Here is a 21,370-nt window from a genome sequence, read left to right as displayed (position 1 = left end):
ACACTGGAAATTTTGAACTTTCAATCTTTTACATGTCAAAGAGCACATTTAAGATCAAGAAAATACTTGGAGGAAATTGGAAGTTGATCACTGAAGAAGGTAATCAGCAGTGTACATTTTATTCCACAACTCTTAAAGAAATAATTGATTCAGGCAAAAATTATCAACAGATTCTAAATCCGTTAAGTGAAAAAATGAATGAGGAATAGGGTTTTTGCAAGATACCAAAGTATCACTCTGTAAATTACTCCTTAATCACAAACCTGGGATTACAACCTTAATCAGGGAATCCAATTCCATCAGAGATGTTAGGACAACTCACCACTCTATACTCTTATCATGATGTAATATTCAATACACTGACGACATATTTAAGCTGAATTTAGCGAAACTCTAATATCTAAATTCCATTTTACAAGAAATATCAGGTAAATAACTTCATGAGGAGACAATCAGATAATCCACAACATGGGACTTTCTGTATGACAACTGACTTGTGTTTGATTTTATTTTTTTTTTCAATTTTTATTTGTTTACTTGCAGGATCTTTCACTGTGGTGCACTTGTGGAGCTCAAGCTTAGTTGCTCCACAGCATGCGGGGTCTTAGTTCCCAGACCAGGGATCAAACCTGCATCCCCTGTACTGCAAGGCAGATTCTTATCCACCGGACCACCAGGGAAGTCCCATGACTTGGTTTTTAAAAGCAAAACATAAACAAGTGGGACTACACGAAGCCAAAGACTTCTGCTCAGCAAAAGAAATGATCAACAAAATGAAAACTCACCCTACAGAATGAGAGAGAATATTTGCAAACCACATATCTGATAAGGGGTTGATAATAATAAGGAACTCATACAAGTCAAAAAACCAAGCAATTCAATTAAAAATGGGAAGAGGACGTGAATAGACAAAGAAGACATCCAAACAGCTAACAGTTACATGAAAATGTGTTCGACATCACTAATCATCTGGGAACGCAAACCAAAATCACAAAGGGATATCACCTGACATGTTCTAACACGGTTGTTATTACAAAATAAAAGAGAGAGAGGTAGCAAGTGTTGATAAGGATGTGGAGAAAGGGGAACCTTTGTACATGGCTGGTGAGAATGTAAATTAGTACAATCATTATGGAAAACAGTGTGGGGTTTCCTCCAAAAATTAAAAGAATTACCACATGATCCAGCTATCGCACTTCTGGGCGCATATTCCTAGGAAATCAAATCAGTATATTGAAGAGATATTTATATTATTCACAAGAGCCAAGATATAGAAACAATCTGTTGATCAAAGCATGAATGAATGAGGAGAATGTAGCTTGTGTATACACACACGCTAAGTATCATTCAGACACACACACAAGACAATTCTGTCATTTATGACAATGTAGATGAACCTAGATTATATTATACTGAGTGAAATAAGCCAGACTCAGGAAGACAAATGCTGCATGATCTTACTTATATGTGGAATCAAAAAAGTTGAGCTCACAGAAGTAGACAGTAAACTGGTGGCTTCCAGACCATGGGTGGGAAAAATGGTAAGATGTTGGTCCAAAGGCGCAAGTCTTCAGTTATAAGATGAAGAAATTCTGGGGACCAATGTACAGTATGGTACCTAGAGGGAGTAATAGTGTATAGCATACTTGACTTTGCTAAGACAGTAGATCTAAAGTGTTCTCATCTCACACACACATACACTCACATGCTTAGCTAGGTGAGATGACAGGTATGTTAATTAGCTTGATTGTGGTGATAATTTAATAATGTATACATATATCAAATAACATTGTATACCTCAAATACATAAATTATTATTTATTAACTACACCTCAGTCAAGCTGGGGAAAAAAGAATGAAGGGTAGGAGAGGGGACTTAAGAGACTCAAGTGTACTGTATGTTTTTCCACTAGATCCTCTTTTATTGTAAAAAAAATGGTAAAAACACATATTTTAAACAACTGTGGAAACCCAAATGTGGACAGGAAATGTATATTTTTGAGGATTTGTTATTTTTGTTAGGAGTGATGGTAGTTGTATAGTTGTGTGAGAGGATGTTTTAATATTTGTCAATGCATGCTGAAGGCTTAAGGAGGGTGAAATGTTATAACCATTTTCTTTCAAATGGTTCATCAAAAATTAAATACATACATAAAGCAATTTTGGGAGAATTCTGAATCTAGATGCATTAGAGACTATATTGGAGATTGTTATATAATTTTTTTCACTTTTCTGCATGCTTGAAATTTTTCTTAGTAAAATGTTAATGAAAATATTTCTCTAGTGACTCAGCAGTAAAAAAAATCTACTTGAAATGCAGGAGCTGCAGGTTTGATACTGGATTGGGAAGATACTCTGGAGAAGGAAATGACAACCCACTCCAGTATTCTTGCCTGGGAAATCCCATGGACAGAGGAGCCTGGTGGGCTACAGTCCATGGGGTAGCAAAAGAGTCAGACACCACTTAGTGACTGAACAACACGCAGCAAATGTCACTGGTAAGTAGACTTTAAATATCTGTGCAGTCCAATCCAGTTCAGTTGCTCAGTCACGTCCGACTCTTCGCAACCCCATGGACTGCAGCACACCAGGGTGGTGTCATCTGCATATCTGAGCTTATTGATATTTCTCCCAGCCATCTACATTCTATCTTGTGCTTCATTCCACTTGGCATTTCTCATGATGTACTCTGCATATAAGTTAAATAAATAGGGTGACAATATACAGCCTTGACATACTCCTTTCCCAATTTGGAGCCAGTCCGTTGTTCCATGTCCCATTCTAACTGTTGCTTCTTGACCTGCATGCAGATTTCTCAAGAGAAAAGTAAGGTACTCTGGTAGTCCCATCTCTTTAAGAATTTTCCACAGTTTGTTGTGACTCCCAAAGGCTTTGGCATAGTCAATAAAGCTGAAGTAGATGTTTTTCTGGAACTCTTTTGCTTTTTCTATGATCCAACAGATGTTGGCAATTTGATCTCTGATTCCTCTGCCTTTTCTAAGTCCAGTTTGAACACCTGGAAGTTCTCAGTTCACATACTGTTGAAGGCTAGCTTGGAGAATTTTGAGCATTACTTTGCTAGCGTGTGAGATGAGTGCAATTGTGCGATAGTTTGAACATTCTTTGGTATTTGCCTTTCTTTGGGATTGGAATGAAAACTGACCTTTTCCAGTTCTGTGGCTACTGCTGAGTTTTCCAAATTTACTGGCATATTGAGTGTGGCATGTTCACAGCATCATCTTTTAGGATTTGAAAGAGCTCAGCTGGAATTTCATCACCTCCACTAGTTTCGTTTGTAGTGATGCTTCCTAAGGCCCACTTGACTTTGCACTCCAGGATGTCTAGTTCTAGGTGAGTGATCACACCATTGTCATTATCTGGGTCATTAAGATCTTTTTTCGTATAGTTCTTCTGCTTGTTCTTGCCACCTTTTCTTAATATCTTCTGCTTCTGTTAGGTCCATACCATTTCTGTCCTATATTTAAATATCAAAGCATTTTTGTTTCTGGTTAACTAATTTGCATATAGTAGCTTAATTTTTGCTCAATGCATTAGTGAATAAAGTATTCCTAGTGTTACTAATTAATAAATATTTACGCATTCATTCATTTTTTTAATTTTTAAATTTATTTATTTTAATTAGAGGCTAATTACTTTACAATATTGTATTGGTTTTGCCATACATCAACATGAATCCGCCATGGCTGTACAAGTGTTCCCAATCCTGAACCCCCCTCCCACCTCCCTCCCCATACCATCCCTCTGGGTCATCCCAGTGCACCAGCCCCAAGCATCCTGTATCCTGCATCAAACCTGGACTGGCGATTCATTTCTTATATGATATTATACATGTTTCAATGCCATTCTCCCAAATCATCTCCCCCTCCCTCTCCCACAGAGTCCAAAAGACTGTTCCATACATCTTTGTCTCTTTTGCTGTCTCGTATACAGGGTTATCATTACCATCTTTCTAAATTCCATATATATGCGTTAGTATACTGTATTGGTGTTTTTCTTTCTGGCTTACTTCACTCTGTATAATCGGCTCCAGTTTCATCCACCTCATTAGAACTAATTCAAATATATTCTTTTTAATGGCTGAGTAATAATTGTGTATATGTACCACAGCTTTCTTATCCCTTCATCTGCTGATGGACATCTAGGTTGCTTCCATGTCCTGGCTATTATAAACAGTGCTGCGATGAACATTGGGGTACACGTGTCTCTTTTAATTCTGGTTTCCTCAGTGTGTATGCCCAGCAGTGGGATTGCTGGGTCGTATGGCAGTTCTATTTCCAGTTTTTTAAGGAATCTCCACACTGTTCTCCATAGTGGCTGTACTAGTTTGCATTCCCACCAACAGTGTAAGAGGGTTCCCTTTTTAACATAGATAATGCAATCCTCAGATTCTCCATTTCCAAATGAGATGACCCATAACAAGTGTTTTGATCACTTTTAGTGATTTACAGGAAACTGTAAAGTGCCTACTAACACTTAATATACTAATTTAGCCTACACATGTATATTTAGATTGACGCATTATATAAGATGCCATGTACCACCATGCCATGTATGGCCACCCAAGATGGATGGGTCATAGCAGAGAGTTCTGATGAAACATGATCCAGTAGAGGAGGGAATGGCAAACCATCCCGGTATACTTGCTGTGAGAGCCTCATGAATCGTATAAAAGGACAAAAAGATATGACACCAAAGATGAATCCTCCAGGTCTGAATGTGTCCAATACGGTGCTGGGGAAGAATGGAGGAGAGCTACTAACAGCTCCAGAAAGAATGAAGTGGCTGGGCCAAAGTGGAAATGATGCTCAGTTGTGGATGTGTCTGGTAATAAAAGTAAAATCTGATGCTGCAAAGAACAGTGTTGCATAGGAACCTGGAATTTTAGGTCCATGAATCAAGGAACATTGAATGTGGTCAAGCAGGAGATGGTAAGAATAAACATAGACATCTTTAGGAATCAGTGAACTAAAATGGACAGGAATGGGCAAATTTAATTCAGATGAACATTATGTCTACTACTGTGGTCAAGAGTCCCATAGAAGAAATGGAATAGCCTCCATAAATTAACAAAAGAGTCAGAAATGTAGTACTTGGGTGCAGCCTCAAAAATTGCAGAATGATCTCTTTTCATTTCAACATCACAAGCCATTTAACATCACAGTAATCCAAGTCTATGCCCCTACCACAAATGCTGAAGAAGCTGAAGTTGATCAGTTCTATGAAGACCTAGAAGACCTCCTAGAACTAACACCCCAAAAGATGTTCTATTCATCATTGGGGATTGGAATACAAAAGTAGGAAGTCAAGAGATACCTGGAGTAACAGGTAAGTTTGGCCTTGGAGGACAAAAATGAAGCAGGGCAAAGGCTAACTGAATTCTGCAAAGAGAAAGCATCAGTTATAGCAAATAACCTTTTTCAACAATCCAAGAGATGACTTTACACATGGGCATCACCAAATGGTCAATACTGAAATCAAATTGATTACATTCTTTGTAGCCAAAGATGGAGAAGCATATACAGTCAGCAAAAACAAGACCTGGAGCTAACTGTGGCTCAGATCATCAGCTTCTTATAGCAAAATTAATGCTTAAACTAAAGAAAGCAGGGAAAACTACTAGGGCAGCCATGTACAACTTAAATCAAATTCCTATGAATATGCAGTGGAGGTAATGAATAGATTCAAGGGGTTAATTCTTCAGTGTGCCTGAAGAACGGTGGATAGAGGCCTGTAACATTGTACAGGAGGCAGTGAACAAAATCATCCCAAAGAAAAAGAAAAACAAGAAGGCAAAGTGGTTATCTGAGAAGCCCCTACAAACAGTTAAAGAAAGAAGAGAAGTGAAAAGCAAGGGAGAGCAAAAGAGACACTGATGTATAGAACAGTCTTATGGACTCTGTGGGAGAGGGAGAGGGAGGGAAGATTTGGGAGAATGACATTGAAACATGTAAAATATCATGTAAGAAACGAGTTGCCAGTCCAGGTTCTATGCATGATACTGGATGCTTGGGGCTAGTGCACTGGGACGACCCAGAGGGATGGTATGGGGAGGGAGGAGGGAGGAGGGTTCAGGATGGGGAACACATGTATACCTGTGGCGGATTCATTTTGATATTTGGCAAAACTAATACAATTATGTAAAGTTTAAAAATAAAATAAAATTAAAAAAATAAAATAAAATAAAGACACCAAAAAAAAAAAAAAAAGAAAAGCAAGGGAGAAAGTGAAAGTTACATCAAACGAAAAGCAGATTTCCAAAGAAGAGCTTGGAGAGACAAGAAGGCCTTCTTCAGTGAACGAGGTATAAAACGAGAATAAAACAACAGAAGGGGAAAAACTAGAGATCTCTTCAGGAAAATTGGAGCTATTAAGGGAACATTTTGCCTAAAGATGGGCACTATAAAGGACATGAACAGTAAAGCCCTAGTAGATGCTGAAGAGATCAAGACGAGATGGAAAGAATACATGGAAGAACTGTATAAAAAAGGCCTATGGCTATGGTGGTGTGGTCAGCCACCCAGAGCCAGACATTCTGAGAGCAAAGTCAAGTGGGCCTTAGGAAGCACTGCTGTTAATAAAGCTAGTGGATGTGACAGAATTCCAGTAGAACTATTCAAAACCCTAAAGGATGATGCCATCAAGGTGTTGCATTCAATACGTCAGCAAATCTGGAAGACTGAGCAGTGGACACAGGACTGGACAAGGTCAATCCTTATCCCAGTTCCCAAGAGGGTGGTACTAAAGAGTGTGCTAACCATCAGACAATTGCACTCATCTCCCATACTAGTAAGGTCATGCTTAAAAACTTGCATGCTAGGCTTCAGCATTATGCAAACCAAGAACTTCCAGACATCCAAACTGGATTTAGAAAAGGAAGAGGAACCAGAGATCAAATTGCCAACATTTGCTGGATCATAGAGAAAGTTAGGGAATTCCAGAAAACATGGACCTCTGTTTCATTGACTATGCCAAAGCCTTTGATGGTGTGGATCACAATAAACTGTGGAAAGCTCTTAGAGAGATGGGAATACCAGACCATCTTACCTGTCTCCTGAGAAACCTGTATGTGGGTTAAGAAGTGACAGTTAGAACCCTGTATGGAACAACCAATTGGTTCAAAATTGAGAAAGGAATACGACGGGGCTGTCTGCTGTCACCCAGTTTGCTTAATCTATATGCTGAGTACATTAAGGGAAATGCCAGGCTGGATGAGTTACAAGCTGGAATCAAGATAAGTGGGAGAAACAACAACAAACTCAGATATGTGGATGGTACCACTCTAATGGCAGAAAGCAAAGAGGAACTAAAGAGCCTCTTGATGAGGGTGAAAGAGCTGGCTTAAAGCTAAATGTTAAAAAGCAAAAGCAAACGAGGATCAGGGCACCCAGTACCGCCACTTCATGGCAAATAGGGGGAGAAGAGGTGGAAGCAGGCTTTCTTCTTGGGCTCTAAAATCACTGTGTATGGTGACTGTAGCCCTGGAATCAGACTACATTTGCTTCTTGGGAGGAAAGCTATGATAAACCTAGACAGTGTGTTGGAAAGCAGAGACAGTACTCTGCTGACAAGTGTCTGTATAGTCAAGGCTATTGTTTTCCCAGTGGTCATGTACGGATGTGAGAGTTGGACTGTAAAGAAGGTGGAGTGCCAAAGAATTGGTGCTTTTGCACTGTGGTGCTGGAGAAGACTCCTGAGAGTCCCTTGGACAGTAATGAGATCCAACCAGTCAATATTAAGGGAAACAAACCCTGACTATTCATTGGAAGGACTGATGCTAAAGCTGAAATTCCAGTGTTTTGGTCATTTGATGTGAACAGCTGACTCATTGGAAAAGTCTCTGATGCTTGGAAGGATTGAGGGCAGAAGGAGAAGAGGGCATCAGAGGATGAGATGGCTGGATGACATTCCCGATGCAATGGACGTGAACTTGGACAAACTTTGGGAGATGGTGTGGGACAGAGAGTCCTGGCATGGTGCAGTCCATGGGGACGCAAAGAGTCAGACATGATTGGGCAACTGAAAAACAGCAAATTATGTAAAAATCATGCTAATTTGAAATAATGTCTTTGTTACTGTCATAGTGTAAGCACCATTTGACTCCACCAACACTGGGTTCTACACTATATGCCTTTATTTCTTCTATACTGTTGGAGTTGCATGTATTTTTGGAATTAGTCCTGACAACCAAAAAGTCTACCTGATAGATGAATATTTTTTATTTACATTATTTGCTTTTAAAGTAATTTTTGAAAAGCCTTTTTGTAATGATATTTTACACTTGCATTGTTCAGTCAAAAGCCCACAAAATCTTACTAAATCTTATTAAAATGGTTGACTCCTTATTTATCTATTACACCAGTGTTGTAATTGAGCAGGACCCTATGAAGCCTTCTCAGAATAGACTTCTACCCATGTCCTCCCCCTGCCTTTTGTCTGTAGAAAAACTAAAGTCAAAGAGTAAATTTAATCAGAGAAGGGAGAAAATGAAGAAAGAAAGGAAAATAGTCAAGCAAAACAAAATAATAATACTTTAGCCATTCAATAAATTCAGGGACCTTTAGCTTTTCCTGAATACTATAGATAATATTCTGAGCCTTGTCCTTTGAGCTGTTTTGCAGATACTAAAAACCCCTGTCAGATGGGAGAAGTGAGCTGCAGGCTGCTCATCAGCATGTAGACCCCAGACTGGTTGGAACCAGAAGGTTGATGATGCTGACAACCTCACCACAGCCAATCAGAAGAATGCCCATGACCTGACCGTGCCCTGCCCCTTAAACACTGTGAGTCCTCACTATACCCTCCAGGGTGGGACACTCAGTTTGGAAGCCCACTGTGGCCCCTTTGCCTGGCAAAGCAATAATACTATCCTTTTCTACTTCACCCCAAACTCTGTCTCTGCATTTCTATTTAACACTGGTGATTAGAAGCCGAGTTTTGGCAATAGTGTCTTCTCTCAACAACCCAAACTAATGTTATTGGATGTTGCTTTTGTCTAATATCTCCCCCAAGTGCTACCTGATGGTTTGAAATAATGAAAGTGAGAGAGCATTGCTTAACATGAGGGCTGGAATGGAAGGTGAAGGAAATAACAAACGCCTTGCATTGGGGAGCACAGGGCACTAATTGGATGTCTTCTGTGAACCAGCAACATGCCAGGTTCTAGGAATTCCTAGATGAATGAGACAGACTCCATCCCTGCTCCTGAGATCGTGACCTCCCTCTGTGTCCTCACACCAGTCCTAGGTCTGATGATGGCCAGTGCCAATCTTCGGCTCCCTTCCTGGGTTCTGTTCTCTGTATGACCTTTGAACTGCATCCATCTCCAGCATTCTTGGTGACCTGCCGACCCAGTTAAGATCCACCTCCTGGTTCTTTCCACAACATAGGGATATGTAAGGGGATTCCTTCCTTCCTTCCTTGTCCAGACTCTAGCAAAAGGGGCTGAGAGCCTCAGGAAATAGATCTGATAAAATTTCATAACTGGCTAGGTATAAGGTCAAGGGAGAGATCATGACAGTACCGGGGAGGAATGTTACTGGAATATGGATAAGAGGAAGAGGGGAACAGAAGGAGATCTGTGCATGGGAGGAGACGGTGAGTGTGCATGGAACCTGCGGAGTTGGGGTGCTGTCTGCTTGCCTAAGTGGAAGTGTTTGGGGGCAGTTAGAGATGCAAGACAATCTCTTTAACAAGTGGTTCTGGGAAAACTAGTCAACCACTTGTAAAAGAATGAAACTAGAACACTTTCTAACACCATACACAAAAATAAACTAAAATGGATTGAAGATCTAAATGTAAGACCAGAAACTATAAAACTCCTAGAGGAAAACATAGGCAAAACACTCTCTGACATAAATCACAGCAAGATCCTCTATGACCCTCCTCCCAGAGTAATGGAAATAAAAATAAAAATTAAATGGGACCTAATTAAAATTAAAAGCTTTTGTACAATGAAGGAACCTATAAGAAAGGTGAAAAGACAGCCTTCAGAGTGGAAGAAAATAAGAGTAAATGAAGCAACTGACAAATAATTAATCTCAAAAATATATAAAAAGCTCATGCAGCTCAATACCAGAGAAATAAACGACCCAATCAAAAAATGGGCCAAAGAACTAAACAGATATTTCTCCAAAGAAAACATACAGATGGCTAACAAACACATGAAAAGACGCTCAACATCACTCATTATCAGAGAAATGCAAATTAAAACCACAATGTGGTACCATCTCATGCTGGTAAAAATGGCTGCTATCAGAAAGTCTACAAACAACAAATGCTGGAGAGGGTGTGGACAAAAGGGAGCCCTCTTACACTGTTGGTGGGAATGCAAACTAGTACAGCCAGTATGGAGAGCAGTGTGGAGATTCCTTAAAAAACTGAAAATAGATCTGCCATTCGACCTAGCAGTCCCACTGCTGGGAATACACACTGGGGAAACCAGAATTGAAAGAGACACATGTAGCCCAGGGTTCATTGCAGCACTGTACAATAGCCAGATCATGGAAGCAACCTAGATGTCTATCGGCAGATGAGTGGATAAGAAAGCTGTGGTACATATACACAATGGAATATTACTCAGCCATTAAAAAGAATGCATTTGATTCCATTCTAATGAGGTGGATGAAACTGGAGCCTATTATACAGAGTGAAGTCAGAAAGAAAAACACCAATACAGTATATTAATGCATATATATGGAATTTAGAAAGATGGTAACGATGACCTTATAACACGAGACAGCAAAAGAGACACAGATGTAAAGAACAGACTTTTGAACTCTGTGAAAGAAGGCGAGGGTGGGATGATTTGAGAGAATAGCATTGAAACATGTATATTACCATATGTGAAATAGATGACCAGTCCAGGTTTGATGCATGAAACAGGGCACTCAAAGCTGGTGCATTGGGATGACCCTGAGGGATGGGATGGGGAGGGAGCGGGGAGGGGGTTCAGGATGGGGGACACATGTACATCCGTGGCTGATTCATGTGAATGTATGGCAAAAACCACAATAGTGTAAAGTAATTAGCCTCCAACTAAAATAAATAAATTAATGTAAATGAGAAAAAAGAAAAAGAGAAAGGCCTGGCTGAAGTATAATATGGGGGACTCAGCTACTTTGAGTGAGCCATGGTTAAAGGCAAACGTGATAAAGGACAAAATAAAAAAGAGTAGGAAGCATGGGACCAAATTTTGGGACCCCCTGATTTTAAGGGCACCATAGATGAAGAAGGGTGGGTGAAGGGTGCCAGTGTGGGTGACTTCAGAACCTTGATGTAACCTGCTCACAAATGAACCCCTTTGGCTGATTTAGAGGATGACTAAAACACACGTGAGTATATGATCAGTTGCTCGGTCATGTCCAACTCTTTGCAACCCTATGGACTGTGGCTGCAAGGCTCCTTTATCCATCGGATTTCCCAGGCAAGAGTACTGGAGTGGGCTGTCATGTCCTACTCCAGGGGATCTCCCCAACCCAGTGATTGAACCCATGTCTCCTTCATCTCCTGCATTGGCAGGCAGATTTTTTACCACTGTGCCACTTGGGAAGCTGGCCAAGTCTCATAGGCACATATAGGAAGAGAAACTTTCAGGACATTCAAGGCCATCCTGTGAGGATAGTGTGTTTTCCCCTTTTCCTTGTCTGACCTTAAAGCCCTTACTGAGCTCCATATATGGCCAAATCAATGGGAACTTTTTGCTTGAGTTGGCTTTCAGGCAAACCTGTGCTGTATGTAACAGACCGTCTACCTCTATGGAAATAAAACCCTCAGTTGGGTGCAGAGACTGGGCTTCTGTAACCCTTTTTTTTTTTTTTTTTGCCCCTGGGATTTGTTCTGGAAGATAGTTTTATCATGAAGAAGGGGTTTCCAACAGTGTCTGTTGGCCTCAACTGGTATCTGCTTTACTGTCTCTTATATGAGTTTATTTTTAATTTAATGTAATTTTGCTTGGCAGAAAATGAGATACCTTCATGGAGAGCAATGTTATTTGGAAATGTATAGGTCTTTCTTAATGGATGAAAAATAACACATTCACTGAATTTTTTAATGAAAATTGAAGTTGGTAGCACCTCTTGGGAAGGGTTTCTCAATCTGGTATTGGATAATTCTTTTGAAATATGAGAATCTGTACTGTCAAAATAAATAAAGCTTAAAATCTTGCTTAAAAGATTTGCTAGCCAAGGTCAACACAGCGTGGTAATCTGTGATGCACTTCCTTTGTTCTACCTATTAGAAATACATCTTTCGATGTTCTACTTTTTCTTTTGTAGCTTGCTGCTGCTGCTGCTAAGTTGCTTCAGTTGTGTCTGATTCTGTGCGACCCCATGGACAGCAGCCCACCAGGCTCCCCCATCCCTGGGATTCTCCAGGCAAGAACACTGGAGTGGGTTGCCATTTTCTTCTCCAATGCATAAAACTGAAAAGTGAAAGTGAAGTCGCTCAGTCGTGTCTGACTCTTCGCGACCCCATGGACTTCAGCCTACCAGGCTCCTCCATCCATGGGATTTTCCAGGCAAGAGTACTGGAGTGGGGTGACTGGAAACCCCAATAGATCCTGAACTACCTTTCCCAGAGTGCCTGGTCATTTGGGACTTGGCGACCCACTGTGGGCTGTTTACTTCCTGCATTTCCATCAAGTGATGGAAATGAGCATGCGTGCTGTGCATGCTAAGTTGCTTCAGTTGTGTCCAACTCTTTGTGACCCTATTAGCTGTAGCCCTCCAGGGACTGTAGGATTCTATAAGCAAGAATACTGGAGTGGGTTGCCATGCCCTCCTCCAGGGGATCTTTCCAACCCATGGATAATACCTGTGTCTCTAATGTCTCCTTCATGGGCAGGCAGGTTCTTTACCTAGATGGAAATGAGCAGGTCCATTCAAATGAGCAGGTCCCTTATTGGCTGCCTGTTTTTCACTGCTGTAGGCTAACATTGGGCTTTCCTGGGCTCAGGCAGTAAACCAATCTGTTTGCAATGCAGGAGACCAGGCTTCAGTCACTGGCTTGGAAAGATCCCCTAGAGAATGGAATGGCACCCTAATCCAGTATTCTTACCTGGAAAATTCCATGGTCAGAGGAGCCTGGTGGGCTGCAAAGAGTTGGACAGGACTGAACAGAGCACAGCACAACAGGCTACTATTAGAGAGGATAGGAAATAAAAAATATAGCCTCTTTTCCCCAGAATTGATAGCATAATGCTGTGGGGGTAGGGGAAAAAGTATAATCATAACATTGAGCAAAAAGTAATGTCATCAGAGTGACACAAATGGAGAGATTGTATCACATGGGATGATCAGGGGTGGCTCCCTAAAGAAAGGGACATCTGAGCCCAGTCTTGAAGGGAGGCAGGGCCTGATGGCAGGGAGGGCTCGGGTGGGAGGGAGACTGCCTGGCTTCGGATTCAGGCATTTCACTTGCTGACTGTAAGACTTGGTGCAAGTCACTTAATTTTTCTTGCTCTCAAATGCCTTCAATGTAAAATGGAGCTAATAAGGTTTCTGTTGTTGTTCAGTAGCCAAGTCATGTCCGACTCTTTGTGACCCTATGAATGCACACCAGGTTTCCCTGTCTTTCACCATCACCCGGAATTTGCCCAAGTTCATATCCATTGTTTATTTTGAAAATTAAATTAGATAATAAACGCAAAGGACCTGTCCTAGAGCAAACACTCATTAAATGTTCCTGAAATCTTCTGAGTGCGATGATAAAGGGAACTGCTAGAATGAATGATACTGCTTTTAGAGAAATATTTGGGAAAGAGAAAGAATATGTATAGAGCCTTGGCCAGTACCTATATGTAGGGAGAAGCAAGAGACTGAGGACCCATGAGGAGGCAGTAAATGTGAGAGGGGACAAAGAGGTGGGGGTTAGAGGCATTGGGGGGTTGTTGTTGAGATACTGAAGTTGAGAAAGACCATGAAGCTTGGGTCATCTGGAATAGCAGCAACCATTTGTGGCCACAGGTGAAGACAGTTATGCACAAAAGATGGTAGAAAGAGGAAATGGAAAGACTTGATCCTTGATGACCAAGAGTTAAGGGACCAAACCAACCAATCCAGGGACCATCCAATTAGAGACTCTTCCCAACTCTAGACTTATTACATGAGAATAACAAAATCTTATTTTTAATCTCCTTAAATTTGAGTCTTCCAGTACTGGCAGCTGAGGATCCAGCTGATCCAGTAGATCAGGTCTCTTCCCCAGTCAAGAGAGTAATAAGAACTGTAAGTGAGAGGCTGGTGGAGGTGAGTGGCACTGGTGTTCACCTAGTATTCACAATATATTCATCTCAGTTATTTCTCCTGAGCATCCATTCTGGTTGGCTAATGAGTGCCCGGTTCTGACTGATAAGTATACCTTCCTTACTGAGTGTGTACGCCGTATGTTGTGTTGTGTGTGTATAATAAACTTTCACTCACAGTGGCAGCTAAAACTCAAAGCAGCGCTCTCCTCGGTAGAATCCTCTATTTTTATTCTAAGACATTTGAGAATCTTTTTGACTTCAAAGTTGCCATTTATTTCTCTTCTAAAATACTCTGGAATGCCAGTTCGATTCGGCTGAAGTAGTAGAAATGATACAGCTCCAAAGCTTATGGAAGTGGAATGAAGCAAGAGAGATGAGAGTGCATAGTTCTACCTTAGCTGGAAGGGTACTTAATATCTTAAAGTTGCATTGCATTTTAAGAAATGAGTATTGTAATCACAGTCTGCTATAGATATAAATGTTTACAAATGCTTTATCAAACTCCTATGTCTAGTCTAACTCGTATCATCTTGTCACAAACGTGTGGGCTGCTTTCATTTCACATCCTGATACCCTGATTTTTATGCCCTTCCAAACCTTCTCTCACGCTGACACGTTCCTGTAATTTTTTTGGTGTCCACTCCTTTTTTGAATGTCCTCTGTTGCCCGCCTCCTTTACGCCACCCTTTATACCTTTGCCTGCCTAATATCCACTGTTTAAGACCTAGGTCTGTCTTCACTTCCTAAAAAGATCCAGGCTGGGTGTTCTCACTGCATAACACCATTGTAATACTCATCACATTGTATTACAAAAATATTTTAAAAAGACAGGTTATTTAATAAAAGGACAGAAAATAAAGGATCACTTGCAAAAAATAATAGCTGTTATTATCTCTCACTTAGGCCTTTTGAATGTTTCAAATATTTTCACACTAATGTCCATTGTGGGGGAGACTGGCTGTGAGCATCAAACCACTTCCCTCTCCTCTTTCTCACAGCTGGGCTACAACTCCCATGTCCGTTGCAGACAGCGTGATGGTGTGACTGAGTTCTGATCAGTGTGAAATTGGTAGAAGTGAAACGTGCCATCTCTGGGCCTGACCTGTGGCTCTCTCCTGACCCGTCTCTTTCTCTCTTTGCCCTGTTGCCATCTGAATGCTGACGGCTGTTGTGACCGTGGAAGCTACCCAGTCTAGTCTGCAGAGCTTTTCTCATCCTGGTGACCTGAATGACCATGTGGAGCAGAGTCCTCACCATTTACCCCTCCAGATTCCTATAAGTGCCCATTGGACTTCATGGGAGTGAGAAATAAACTTATATCGGGTTCTGCCATGAGATTTGGTGGTGCATTTTTTAAAGTATTGTAACAACTGTTTTTATTTTGGCTGTGCCGAGCCTTTGTTGCTGTGTGTGGGCTTTCTCTAGTGGTTCGAGGGTTACTCTCTAACTGTGGCATGTGGGCTTTACGCTGTGGCGGCCTGTCTTGTGGGGCACAGGCCCTAGAGTGTACAGGAGTCAGTAGTAGCACCCCGTGGGCTCAGTCGTTGTGGTATATGCGCTCAGTTGATCCTGGGCGTGTGGAATCTTCCTGGACCAGGGATGGAACTGTGTCCTTTGCATCTACAGGTGGATTCTTAACCACTGGACCACCAGGGAAGTCTGGTGACTCATTTTTTAAATATTACCTTAATATTATTAAAATATTATCTTGAAGAATAGATACTTCATGTCTAAATCTTGCTTAGAAGGGTTTGGAAGAAGCCTGGGAACTAAGTTACTTCCCCAAGGAAAAGAATACATCAGGACCTGTCTGCATTGGCCAATATTTTAATTTAAATCTGGCGAGTGTAAATTGGCGTGGCCATTGTGGAAATGGTATGAAGGTGCCTCAGAAAATTTTAAAACAGGACAACCGTATGATCAGGAGTTCCACTCCTGAGTAATTATCTGAAGAAAATTAAAACATTGATTTAAAAAGATATATGTACCCCAATGTATGTATGTACAGTGTGTGTGTATGTATATGTGTGTGTGTAATATATATATATATATATATATATATATATAAATGGAATAACACTCTGGTATTAAAAAATAATGAATTCTGCCATTTGCAACCACATGGATAGACCTGGAGGGTATTATGCTTAGTAAAATAAGTCAGAGGAAAACAAATACTGTAATTTCTCTTTTATATGTGGTATCTAAAAAACTAAAACAAATGAATATAATAAAGCAGAAATAAACTCATAGATACAGAGAACAAACTAGTGGTTACCAGCTGGGAGGGGCAAGCTAGGGAAAGGTGATTAAGAGGTACAAACCACTATGTAAAAAATAAATCAGATACAAAGGTGTAATGTACAACACAGGGAATGTAAAGAATATTCTATAATAACTTTAAATGTAGTATAATCTATTCAAGTATTGAATCATTTTGTCATACACCTGAAACTGTATTGTAAATCAACTATAATTTAAAAAAAAGATGAAATGAGATAATCAATCAAATCAATGTTGCCCAATGATTCTGGGCAAGCTTATTCCAGAAAGCTGAGCCAAAGATTTAATTCTTGGTATATTGAGCATCTCTGTGTGAAGTGGTGCATGACAGAAAGAATCACATTAAAAGATTTAGGCCTCGGTGTCCACAGAAGTCAGAAAGACAGACAGACAGGTAATAAACATGGAAATTCTTGAAGGCACAAGGTCTTTATGTATTAGCTACTCCAAACTTTCTTTGTCATGGTGCACAAGTTCAGTCGTTGAGAGGTCAAGTCGCTTTCCCCGCGTTTTTGGCTTGCCCATCCACCACCACCAGGGAAGTTAGGGAACAAGTCAGGGCAGCCCATGAAGAGTCCCAGGCTTCCACAGTGGGAAGTGAAGGAGTCACAGAAAAGGTCGGATGGCTTGGAGGGACTAAATGAAGTCCTTAGGAGCGAGCCACACGAAGATCTGCGTAGGAGTGAGTGAATGAGACAGAGCCAAGACTGGGAAACGCTGAGGGAGGAGGTGAGGGTCTCTCAGGACAGGAGAATCAGCACAGGCACTTCGTGGTGGAAACGAGAGGAATGGGACCTTGCAAGGACCTCATTTCCTGCCTGTTTGGAGATGAAATGTGTAGTGCCTACTGGAACCGAATAGGCCTACACAGCAGGATGAGCCAGACCTTTCCCAGGATCTTGCCTGATTTGACGGCTGGGGTGGAGTCTCTAAGTCAGGTGGACATAATTGAACTTTGGAACAAAGTGGTCATCCATCATCAGCCTGTAATGACCGCAGTCTTCTAATCTTACCTACAGCCAGCTGGATCACTTGAGGAGCACAGCTTTTCTGAAGCTATCCTGATAAGCCAGAGAAAGCAATGCACACGTGTTTCAATATCACTGAGATTAACTACCACCCACTGTCTTCTTGTTAAGTTATAATTCCTCAGTCCAGGTGAGAGAGCGTTCGTCAAGTTAAGTTTTGAGGTGCTCAAAACTTAAACTTCTGAGACATGACAGATTGGAACATATTTCAGAAATAAATTAGCCATGGGACTGGCTCTTTTTCCTTCCCAGATGGGCACGAGTAGCTGTCAACTCTCCTGAGAAGGCTGACTACCATGTTTATGCAGCTATGCCTGGCAGTGGACGAGTCATTCGGGTCGTTTTATCTTATGACTTCCATCCTCCTGGTGCTTACGGGCCAAGGAGGGGGTGGGGGGGAGAAAATATTCTTATCTACCTAAAACCAGCTGGATCACTTGAGGAACACAGAGCTTTTCTGTGCATGCAGAATACATCTCAGGACCAGAGACCAAGAAGTCTTCAGTGACAACATCTAATCTAACAACATCTAAAGCAGTGGAAAAAGCAAACCAGAAATTTAATGGCTTTCCATATTTATACATTTGTTCATTTTTTCCCTTCCTTTTTTTTTAATTTTCTGATTGAAATATAATTTTTTGTTTTAATTAGGAACTCTTTTAATTGAAGTATAGTTGACTTACAATGTTGTATTAGTTTCAGGTGTACAGCAAAGTGGTTCAGTTACATATATACATGAATCTATTCTTTCACGGAGAAGGCGATGGCACCCCACTCCAGTACTCTTGCCTGGAAAATCCCATGGACGGAGGAGCCTGGTGGGCTGCAGTCCATGGGGTCGCTAAGAGTCGGACACGACTGAGTGACTTCACTTTCACATTTCACTCTCATGCATTGGAGAAGGAAATGGGAACCCACTCCAGTGTTCTTGCCTGGAGAATCCCAGGGATGGGGAAGCCTGGTGGGCTGCTGTCTCTGGGGTCGTACAGAGTCGGACACGACTGAAGTGACTTAGCAGCAGCATTCTCTTTCAGATTCTTTTCCATTATAGGTTACTATAAGATATTGAGTAGTTTCTTGTGCTACACTGTAGGTCCTTGTTGTTTATCTATTTTCCATATAGGAGTATGTATGTACTAATTCCAAACTTCTAATTTATCCCTCCCCATGCATTTCCCCTCTGGTGACCATAGGTTTATCTTTTACGTCTATGAGTCTATTTCTGTTTTGTAAATAAGTTCATTTGTATCATTTTTTTTTAGATTTCACATATAAGTGATATTATATGATATTTGTCTTTCTCTTACTTAGACTTACTTAGTACGATTATCTGTAGGCATATTTGTTCAGTCATTTAGCCAACAAACACATTTGTTTATTTGTTGTCCATGGCTTCCTTCTTGCCATAAAACAGAGATGAGTAGTTGGGACAGGAACTGCGTGCCCCAAAGAGCTGAAAATATTATCTGGCCTATTGCAGAGAAAGTTTGCCAACTCCTGGTCTAAAGGGAAATGCAGATGCAAAACAATTACTTACAAAAAGGGAAATGATGAATAAGTCATGGGGCTATGGAGTGGATAGGACAGGATCTGACCTTGTAAAAGAAAAGAGAAAGGTCTCCCTGAAGAAGACAATGCTTAAAATAAGATCTGCATGAAATTAAAAGATGTGTGCTACTTGGAAGAAAAACTATGACAAACCTAGACAGTGTATTAAAAAGCAGAGATATCACTTTGTTGACAAAGGTCCATATAGTCAAACCCATGGTTTTTCTAGTAGTCATGTACAGATGTGAGATTTGGACCATAAAGAAGGCTGAGCACCAAAGATTTGATGCTTTTGAATTGTGGTGCTGGAGAAGACTCTTAAGAGTCCCTTGGACAGCAAAGAGATCAAACTAGTCCGTGCTAAAGGAAATCAATCCTGAATATTCATTGGAACAACTGATACTGAAGCTGAAACTCCAATCTTTTGGCCACTTGATGAGAAGAGCCAACTCACTGGAAAAGACCCTGATGGGCAAGATTCAGGGAAGGAGGTGAAAGGGGGTGACAGAGGATGAGATGGTTGGATGGCATCAAATTCCAGGAGATAATGAAGGACAGGGAAGCCTGGTGTGCTACAGTCCATGGGGTCACAAAGAATCGGACGTGACTGAGTGACTGAACAAAAAGTCAGTAGGATTTAACAAAGTGCAGTGTTCCCAGCAGGAGGAAGAGCCTGGGAACTGTGGGGAGGGAAGGCGGTACGGTAGCAGGCTGGCAGGGACTAGTGAGGGGCTGGTCAGTTCTAAAGGGGAAATGTCATCCACTTTGTCCATCATTAGTATTCCAGTGCCTAGAAGGTCATCTGTTACGAAGTAGGTATCCAACAAATATCTGTTGAATAAATGGATAAATCCGCTGGGGAGGTTGTACAGAGCTTGTAAACTGAGTTTAGGATCAGAGGTTTGATCCTAAGGGAGGCCATTGATGAGTTTTAAGCAAATGCTGGTTTAAAATCTGATCTGATATCTGATATCTGTTTTCATAAGAGCCCCTGCAAAGCCATGAGTGGATCTTCAGGGAACCCCAACATTCAGTGATTCATGGTTGTGTGGTTGGTAATTCTGACAAAGACAGATAGCTTATGATATCGCTTATATGGAGAATCTTTTTAAAAAAATCATACAAGTGAACTTATTTATAAAACAGAGACTCATAGAGAGCACACATATGGCTAACAGGGTGTGTGTGGGGGGTAAGGATGGCAGGGAGGGATGGACTAGGAGTTTGGGATTGACTGTACACATTGCTATTTGAAATAGATAACCAGCAAGGATCTTTCCATTCTGCACAGAGAACTCTACTCAGTATTCTGTAATAATCTAAATGGGAAAAGAATTTGAAAAAATAGATACAGGTGTATATATGTATACACACACACACACACATATACAGCTGAATCATTTTGCTGTACACCTGAAGCTACCACAACATTGTTAATCAACTACACTCCAATATAAAATTTAAAAAGTCTTTCTTGTATCCACTGAGGAAGAATATTTGATGAAGCAAACTCATTCTGCTGATTCTGAAAGTTGGAACCTACGAGCCAAAATCAAAAGGAAAGTGTCTCCTAAGCTACCTGAGAGTGAATTAACACCAGAGATGAGCTTTGCCGCACAAGTGAGGTGTGCGCTGTGGCATTCCTTTCTCTTGCCAGGCAGCTGGTGACTCATAGGTCAGTTGAAACGAGGGTAGGGCTCCAGAGCCACACAAAATGTGGTCCTGAGTCATTTGGCTGAGCTCAGGGAACTGAACTTGGAGTATAAACAATGGCTTTTCTCTTTGAATGAAATGGAAACACTTTCTTCTTGGCCTTTGATTATGCTGAACCCCTGAACCCTCTGAACCCCAACCAGAACTTCTCATTCCCTGAAGATGGACCAAGCGGTACCTGCCATTGAGTAACCTGAAGAAGCAGAAAGCCCCCTACCAAGAAAGTTGCACTGGTCTCCCTTCCCTGTGTGTTTATCAGGATTTGGCTCATGGTTTCACAGACCTATTCTCCTTTACCCTCCTTCCTCCTCTGCCCGTCACCCTATAAAATCCCTTATATTTTATGCACGTCTAGAACAGTCTAGGTTCAGTTAACTATAACCTGGCTCATTCTTTGCTTGCCTTTGAAGAGAGAATGTGTCCTTAAAGAGGCACTGCTTGAATGCATACAATTTCTCTGGCTGAAATCTTCAGTTTTCATGGAAGGCAGTGTGCATTTGATTTTCCATGAAAACCTTTTGCTTCTTGGGAAAGT

The 21,370-nt window shown here is 41.0% G+C and overlaps 1 protein-coding gene across 1 annotated transcript in view; it reads right to left on the bottom strand.

Annotated features, from left to right (window-relative positions):
• SPTLC3 (serine palmitoyltransferase long chain base subunit 3) overlaps window positions 1-21,370 on the bottom strand; it is a 148,458-nt gene that overhangs the window by 110,479 nt on the left and 16,609 nt on the right. The gene's annotated exons all lie outside the window — the stretch shown is intronic.

Source organism: Bos taurus, chromosome 13, assembly GCF_002263795.3.
Source record: "Bos taurus isolate L1 Dominette 01449 registration number 42190680 breed Hereford chromosome 13, ARS-UCD2.0, whole genome shotgun sequence".
NCBI classification, from domain to species: domain Eukaryota; kingdom Metazoa; phylum Chordata; class Mammalia; order Artiodactyla; family Bovidae; genus Bos; species Bos taurus.
Note: the sequence above shows the minus strand (reverse complement) of the source record. Positions and strands in the feature narration are given on the sequence as shown.